This window comes from Eulemur rufifrons, chromosome 18 (genome assembly GCF_041146395.1).
Source record: "Eulemur rufifrons isolate Redbay chromosome 18, OSU_ERuf_1, whole genome shotgun sequence".
NCBI lineage: Eukaryota > Metazoa > Chordata > Mammalia > Primates > Lemuridae > Eulemur > Eulemur rufifrons.
The window spans coordinates 71,810,545-71,819,424 of NC_091000.1; the positions used below are offsets into that span (position 1 = coordinate 71,810,545).

The 8,880-nt window shown below is 40.1% G+C and overlaps 1 pseudogene; it reads left to right on the forward strand.

Moving 5' to 3' along the window:
- Nucleotides 1-3,912: 3,912 nt before the first annotated feature.
- On the forward strand, nt 3,913-7,328 carry LOC138398825 (forkhead box protein K2-like; annotated as a pseudogene).
- The last annotated feature ends 1,552 nt before the right edge of the window (nt 7,329-8,880 follow it).

Consider the following 8,880-nt stretch of genomic DNA (forward strand, 5'->3'; position numbering starts at 1 on the left):
AAAGGCAGTATCATGCCATATGTAAATAGCAAGAATTTTACTTTTTATTTCTCAATTTGAATAGGTTTTATTATTTTCCCTGATTATGTCTTCTAGTGCACTGTTGAATAAAGTGGAGAAAAATGAGCATCCTTCTCTTGTTCCCAATCTTAGGTGGTGTGGAGAAAATTTAGCCTTTACCCATTGACTTGATAATTTTTTTTTAATAAATGCTCTTTTTCTTATTTCTAGTTTGTTGACTGCTTTCATCAAAAATGTTTTTTTTGTATACCATGGAGTACTACTCAGCGATAAGAAACAATGGTGATATAGCACCTCTTGTATTTTCCTGAATAGAGTGGGAACCCATTCTACTAAGTGAAGTATCCCAAGAATGGAAAAATAAACACCACATGTACTCACCATCAAATTGGTTTCACTGATCATCACCTAAGAGCACATTCAGGAATAACATTGATCGGGTGTCGAGCAGATGTGGGTAGGGAGGGGATAGGTGTATACTTATCTATTGAGTGCGATACTCACTGTCTAGGGGATGGACACGTTTGAAGCTCTGACTCGGGGGGGGGAAGGGCAATATATGTAACCTAAACTTTTCTACACCCCACAATATGCAGAAATAATAATAATAATAAATGTGTATATATACACACACATGCACATACACACACCTCTTCATATAACAGAATGGATTCAAAGTAGATTGGCCAGGTGTCAATAGAAAAAAAATTTTTTTTTTTTTTTTTTTTTAATTTTTAGAGAGAAGTTCTCACTATGTTGCCCCGGCTAAAGTGCAGTGGCTTCACAGGCACAACGTAGAGAGCACAGCAGCCTTCAACTCCTCTAGACCCAAGTAATCCTCCTGCCTCAGCCACCTGAGTAGCAGGGACTACAGGTATGTGCAACCATACTGGCTAAGAGATTTTGTTGTTATTTAAATGCTTTTTCTGCATTTGCTGATTTGCTGTGTGTGTTTTTCTCCTCAATTCTATTATTGTGTTATTAAATTAATTGATTTTCTTATATTGAATTAATCTTGCATTCCTGAAATAATTCCACTTGCTTTTGGTGTATTATCCTTTAAATATACTGTTTGATTCAATTAGCTAGTATTTTGTTCGGGCTCTTTTGCATCTATGACCATAAGGAATATTGATCTCTAATTTTCTTTTGGTGTCTTTATCTGTATTTCAGATCAGGGCAATTCTGGCTCCACAGAATATATTTGGAAATGACCTTACCTCTTCCATTTTTTGTAAGAGTCTGAGGAGGATTTTTAAAAAATCTGAAATATTTGGTAGACTTAACTAGGAAAGCCATCTGGTACTGAGTTTTTCTTTGTTGGGAGCTGCTTTAATATGTTTGATTGATTTTTTTTTTCTGATTCAGCCTCTTTATATTTTATAGGTTTGTTCCTATTTTCTGTTTCCTCATCAGTCACTTTCAGTAATGTATGTGTTTGTAGAAGTTTGTTCATTTTATTCAGGTTATGTCTTTGTGCAACAGCTGATAATATTCTTCTATAATCCATTTTATTTCTGTAAGGTATTTATTAGTGTCCCCACTTTCATTTATGATTGTAAATATTCATATCTTCTCTTCTATTTCCTTGGTCAGTGTATCTATATATACATCAATTTTGTTAATCCTACTGGAGAACTAACTTTTAGTTTTGTTCATTTTCTCTAATGTTTTTCTCCTCTCAATTTTATTTGTCTTCACTGTAATATTTATTAGTCCTTTGTTCTATTAGGCTTGAGTTTCATTTGCCTTTATTTTTCTAAGTCCTTCTATTGTAATATAGGGATATTCGAGACATTTCTTCTTGTTTCATATAGGCATTCACTGCTTTAACCATCCCTCTAAGCACTGCATTCACTGAATCTATGTTCTGTTATATTGTGTTTTCATTTTTATGTCCCTCTCAGTATTTTCCAATTTTTCTGTATTATCTTCTTTGTTTCATTGATTGCTTATGACTGTGCTGTTTAATTTCCTATTTATGAAGTTTGCATTTTTCCTTCTATTTTTGATGTCTGGCTTCATTCTATTGTGATCAGAGAAGATACTTTTTATAACTTCGGTCTTTTTACATTTATTGTCACTTGTTTTCTGCTCTAACATGTGGTCTAACCTGGAGAATTTTCCAACTGGGCTTGATAGAAATGTGCATTATGATCTGTGGAGGAATTTCGTTATGTCTGCTCTATTTGGCTGGTTTATAGCATTTTTCAAATCTTCCTTTCCTTACTGACCTTCTGTCCAGATCATCTATCCGTTAAAGAAAACGGGGTATTAAAGTTTCCAACCTGTATTGTAGAATGATTTCATCTCTCCATTTTGTCAATACTTGTCTCATATATTTTGGTGTTCTGTTGGTGCATAGAAGTTTGTAATTATATCTTTTTGATGAAACAATTGTCTTTTCAATAAATAATGGCCTGTATCTTTTATAAAAGGTTTTGGCTTAGAGTTTATTTTGTCTGATAATAACATAGACACCTAATGTTGCATGGAATATGTTTTTCAATCCTTTCACTTTCAACATATATACATATATATCTTTGAATATAAAATATAGCTTTTGTAGATAACACATACTTGGTTCATTTTGTTGCTTGTTGTTTAAAATGTATTCCTCCAGTTTCTTCCTTTCATTGTAGAGTTTCATACGTTTACACTTAATTAATTACTGATAAGGAGGAACTTATCTATGCTATTTTACTATTTGTTTCCTGTGTACCTCTTACCTTTTTTTTCTTTATTCCCTCCATCAATTCCTTCTTTGCATTCAATAAAGTTTTGTAGGGTACTATTTTGATTTCCTTCTCATTGACTTTTATTTGTATTCTGTTGAAACTTCTTAGTGGTTTATGTGTGCTTGAATTTAACATTATAAATTTATTTATTTATTTTTATTTTTATTTATTTTTATTTTTTTTATTCATGATAAATTATTAAGTGAACAATGCAAGTTAAAAACAACAGTTTCATATTTTTCCCCACCCCCCGTTTCCCAAGTCAGCACCTTCAAGTGTTACCACTCCCCAAACGGTGCGCAATGCACTCATTGTGTAGGCATACCCCCATCCCCTCCCCCACCCCCACCCCCACCTCAGTCTGATGTCCAATTGGTGTCGTTCCCAGATGTGCATTTAGGTGATGATCAGGGAAACCAATTTTCTGGTGAGTACATGTGATGCTTGTTTTTCCATTCTTGGGATACTTCACTTAATATAATGGGCTCCAACTCTCTCCAGGAGAACCATAGAGATGTCATATCTTCATCATTCCTTATAGCTGAGTAATATTCCATGGTATACATATACCACAGCTTACTAATCCAATCATGTATTGATGGGCATTTGGGTTGTTTCCACATCTTTGCTATTGTGAATTGTGCTGCTATAAACATTCAGGTACATGTGTCTTTGTTACAGAATGACCTTTTTTCCTTTGGGTATATGCCCAGTAATGGGATTGCTGTGTCAAATGTATATACCCAACTAAAGAGGTAAAGGACCTCTATAAGGAAAACTATGAAACACTGAGAAAAGAAATAGCAGAACTTGCAAATAGATGGAAAAATATACCATGCTCGTGGATCGGAAGGATCAACATTGTTAAAATGTCTATACTACCCAAAGTGATCTACAGATTCAATGCAATCCCTATTAAATTACCAACATCATTCTTTACAGACATAGAGAAAATAATTATACACTTTGTATGGAATCAAAGAAGACCCCGTATAGCAAAAGCAATTTTAAGCAACAAAAATAAAATTATAAATTTATTAAATCGAGATTGCGGCCACTAGCCGCTGCTAATTGGCTTGCTCCCTGGCAAACCGGAGGCCTCTGCTCTGGTTCCTAGCTCCCAGTGAGTGGCGGTGGACTCCCACTCAGGCCGATGGCAGTGGCTTCAGCAGCGCCCCATCATGGGTGGCAGGGCCAAGGGTGGTGGTCCCGGCCAGGCTGCGGGCAAGTGGCGCAGCTGGAGGGCTGGGAGTTCGAGTACCTTATTACCACCCGCTCGGTGACCATCACGTGCATCTCGTTGCAGGGCTCAGTGGACGTGAGCATGGGCCACTTGGGCTTCATCTCCCAGTGTCACCTCGAGATCTTGATGACCCCGAGCGGCAGCGCTGGCCATGACTGGACAGCCCGGGACCCACTGCCTGCACAGCCCAGGCCTAAAGTGGAGATTTCCAGTTGCATCGCCTTAGCCAGAACAGCGTGTTTGTGGACAGGTGTTCCAGAGACACTGGGTGCTGTGCTGCAGCTACCAAGATTCATGCACCAGGTTTCCAAGCACAAACTTCAAACTAACTTTCACTTCCATATCCGGCCAGGAGAGGAAGAAGCAAGAGGTGCCTGAGTCCCCAGCGAAGGCTGTGCAGCCGCACCTCTCGCCTCTGACCATCAACATTCCAAACACCATGGCCCGCCTCATCATCCCCCTTCCCTCCCCAGCGGGAACTATCAGTGCTGCCAACTCCTGCCCATCCAGCCCCTGGGAAGTGGAGTCTTCAGGTTTCCAAATGGGCCCACTGATGCCATCTGACCTCAATTTAGTGGCTGAAAACTTGCACCCAGAAAATGAAAAGGAAGTTTCCGGTGGAGGAAGCCCAAAGAATGATTCAAAGCCACTTTATTCCTATACACAATAGCACAAGCAATTACAATGGCTCCTGGTAAACAACTCATCCTAAATGGAATTTATATGCACATCACTAAAAATTATCCATACTGCAAGACTGACAAGGAGTGGCAGAATTCAGTTCCTGACAATCTCTGTCTGAATTGTTATTTCATCCAAGCACCACATTCCCAGGAAGAACCAGGCAAAGGCTGATTCTGGAAGGTAGAGATCCTGCCTCTGAAAGCAAATTAACAGAGCAGGATTTTAGGGAAAGGCAGCCTAGGAGTGTACCTTGCTTTAGAACCTCTCTGTGACCACTCTCTTCTAGGAGCCTCTCCCAGTCAGGCTGGAGTAGTGTCTGCTCACTGCAGTGGCCCCAGAGCCCTGAGAGCCTGTGGAGGGAAGCCTTGCCGGCCCATCGGGAGCCTGAGCCTGGCAGCTCACACCCCAGACCTGCCATCATCCAAGAAGCCTGGGTTGTCCAAAGCTCACCAGAGTCACCTCTGTAGAGCCAGCGGGTCTTAATCACCATTCAGTGGCAGCTACTACAGGTGGCTAAGCCTGCTGCCTACTCTGCTGCCACCCTAGTGACCACTGCAAGGTGGTGACCTAGTGACCTCCCAGCCACCCTTCGTGCAGACAGTTCACGTCCTCCACCAGATACCAGCAGTGTCAGTCACCAGCATGGCTGGACTGGCCCCAGCGAACACCTACACTGTCTCAGGACAAGCCGTAGTCACTCAGGCAGCTGTGGTGGCCTCTCCTAGGGCCCAGCTGCAAGAGAATAGAAATCACGGGGAAGTAAAAGTAGAACCTGTTGCTGCAATTAGCCACGGCACATTAGGTGCTGCCAGCCAGATCCTTCAGATGTCACAGAGCACCTCTGTCCAGATGTCACTGTAGGAGTGTTATAGCAAGTGTTACAGTGTGTGGTTCAAGGACAAACCAAGCAGCACACAGGGAGTCAGAGAATCAAGGTTTATTTGCTGGCGGGCTCAGAGCGGACTTATCACCAAGTTCTGAGTCCGTCTACTGGTTTTTTTCCACTTTTATTAGGTTGGGGTGGTCCGAGGGTTGGGGTCTCAGGAGGCTGATGCAATAGGTAAGCGTGGTTACAGAAGCCAGGTAATAGGTTAGTGTTAGATTGATGAGGATCTTCGTTATCAGTACAACAGACACCTCTAGGTCAACACCAGCTACCGGTAAAAACTGTAACGCAAAACGGGACTCTTGTGGTACCAATCCCCACTGCGGTCCACTGCCAGGGGAACAATGCCGCGAGGAGTCCTTTACACATTTTGGAGACCCCCGCATCAGCATCTGCCAGGACAGCAACCAGCCTGGGCAGCCAGGGCTGAAGCGAATCAAAACAGAAGACGGCCAGAACGTCGTCATCACCCTGAGTGTGGACACGTCACGGGCAGCTGTGAGGAAAAGGGTGTCTAATACTAGCGACTGGGAAAGTTTTTCTTACTTTAAAATATCAATGTTGTGGTGCCAAAAGGGGACATTGCCTCTCACTGATACTAGGAGTGCGCTCTCTCTCAGTGGGTAAAGGGCCGTGCGTTTGGACTTCACCTCTCAGTACTGAAAATACAAAACCCAGGTGGCCTGAAAGCTCCTTAATTTACAGGCAGAAGTCACATTTGAACAAAAACCACACACAGCAAAACCTGGTACTTGAGACAGTGTCTCTCCTGCTGAGCGCTCCCTGGGCTGCTGCCTTTGAGTGAAGCTCTTAACTACCAGTGAAAAACCACGGCCCTTCCTGGAGGACCAGGCACCTCCGTGTGAGGATGGTGCAGCGGGGTCAGCAGTCAGGGGCAGGTGCCAGCGGACCTCCAGGGACTCGGCCGCCTGCAGAGCCCAGGCAGGACCACCCTCCCATCCGCCCCCCACCATGGTCCTCGCAGTACTCACCGCTGGTACTGGCAGGCAAGACGGTATTTTGTTGTTCACATGTGCAATTAGAATATTTCGAAGTGCACTTTCTTTACACAGTAATGAGGTCTGTGACATTTCACATCACTCCATTTCTACTCTGGAAATTTTGTGAATCATACAGGACCTTTCATGTGGATTTCATCTGGGGAAAGGAAACAAAGTAGTTTTGTGTTTTTGTTGTTTTTAGCCTATGGAAAGATTTCTTTATCTTGTTCAGGTGGAGCTACTTTATGACACTTGCATATTTTCCATGTTAGAGCAGTTGCTTGGTGAATTTAATCCACCTCCATTTCAGTGCGTAGGACAGAAGACCAATGCTGAGGCTGCATGTGACCGTGAGAACTCAGGGACAAGCTGGTGCTGGGAAAGAACTGCCCGGTCTCATCTGAGCTGCACTTAACTGTTCTCTTTCTTGCTGTTTTTTTGTTGTTTATTTCTTTGTGTTAACTTTGTCCCTGGCAAAATTTTCCATTCTAAGTAAAACTAGTCTCTTAAGTATTGTGTATTTAAAACAACAGAGCCATTACCACTACATTTGGGGGAAAAGACTCATTCTCTTATCATAAGTATTTTCAAACAAAGATCACAGATTTCTCCATAGTGTGCTATTGCAGGTTTAGTCGCCAGCTCAAGGCATCATCTGACCAGCTGTCTTCTCAGTTATATTGCGCTTGTCCCCACTCCAGGTGGGAGCAGCCATGCCAATGGAGCGGGAGCTGAATGTTAATTCTAGGGTCTAAGCAAGCACCCTGTGATTAAGCAGTGGGAACACTTAGGTTGTTTTCTGATTTGCAGTAAGAGACTTCCCTGACCTTTCAGAACTGAATTCAAAACTAAGGCTGACTTATCTCCTACCAAAATTGAAAAGGAGAGGAAAGGAAACAAGTGAGAGAATGAGAAGTTCCAACCTCCCCCCACCCCCAGCCTCAGCCCAGACTCCTTAGGAAAAACCATTCTCCTTTCCATACCTTTCCAGAGTGTTCTAGGGGTTAGGACAGATCAGCAGTGCAAATAGAAAGAGGATGTTAGCTTTATTTTGAATTTTTAGTGTCATTATCATAATGTTATTTATTTAAATGTAGTTATTTTGGTATTTAACTTTTTTAAAGAGAGGGAGAAAAATGCCTGTATCTTCCTGGTGGAATGAAATGGCTCAGAATGGTAAATTTAGGCAATTTTAGAAATGTTTATTATTTACATAAAGACAAAATGTGATTTAAAAAATCTAGGTTGGTTAGATACCAACTTGGCATTGGTAGCATCCAAAAGCTCTGCTCCTTACAGATCCACCTGAGGTTACTGTTGCACAAGTGACATAGTCATTCACGGTGTGCCTATTAACATGAGTTTATAAATATTCATGTTTGTCTTTTAAATAATATAGGAAATAAAAAAAGACTAGTTATAGGCCAAAATTCAATAGTATAGGCTATTATATTTACCTTTGTAGTTTATTTCTCTGTTCGTCATATTACTTTGAGTTTCTGTCTAGTGTCCTTTCATTCCTGGCCAGAGGACTCCCTTCAGCATTCCTTGTAGGGCAGGTCTACTAGCAAAGAACCACCTAAGTTTTATCCATCTTTGAATATCTCAATAGCTTTTTTTCATTTATGAAAAACGAAAGCTTTATTGGATATAAAATTCTATATTGATATATATTTTTTTATTTCAGCACTTTACAAATGATATTCACTCCCTTCAGACCTTGTTTCTGATGAGAAATATGCTGTTAATCTCATTGAGAATAATTTGTATAGGACGATTCTCTTCTGTCTAGCTGCTTTCAAAATTCTGACTTTCAACAATTTGATGATCATGTGCGTTGGTATGAATATGTGTTTATTCTCTTGGAGTTTCTTGAACTACTTGATGTACATATTTTCTTATTTAAATTATGATATTGTCTGTAATATATTAACAGCTTTAAAAGAATTAGCTTAAGTTCAAAGAAATTTGGCATTTCTAGTATTTTTGTTATTGATTTTCTAGGTAAATTATATTAAGGTAAAGAAAGCACACTCTAATCAATTTAAATCATTTGGAATTTTTTAAGGCTTACTCTGCCATTCATCATATGCTCAATTTTGGTAAAATTTCCATGTACATTCAAAAAGATTGGATTGTTCAAGGGTGCAATAAAAATATATATAATATATATTTATGTTTTATATTGATTAAATGTATTTAACATATTAAAATATACATGTATTTATGATAATATATTAAATATATTTTAATTTCTATTTAACAAGTATTTAATATACTTGTAGAAGTAGTAATAAAAAATCTTCC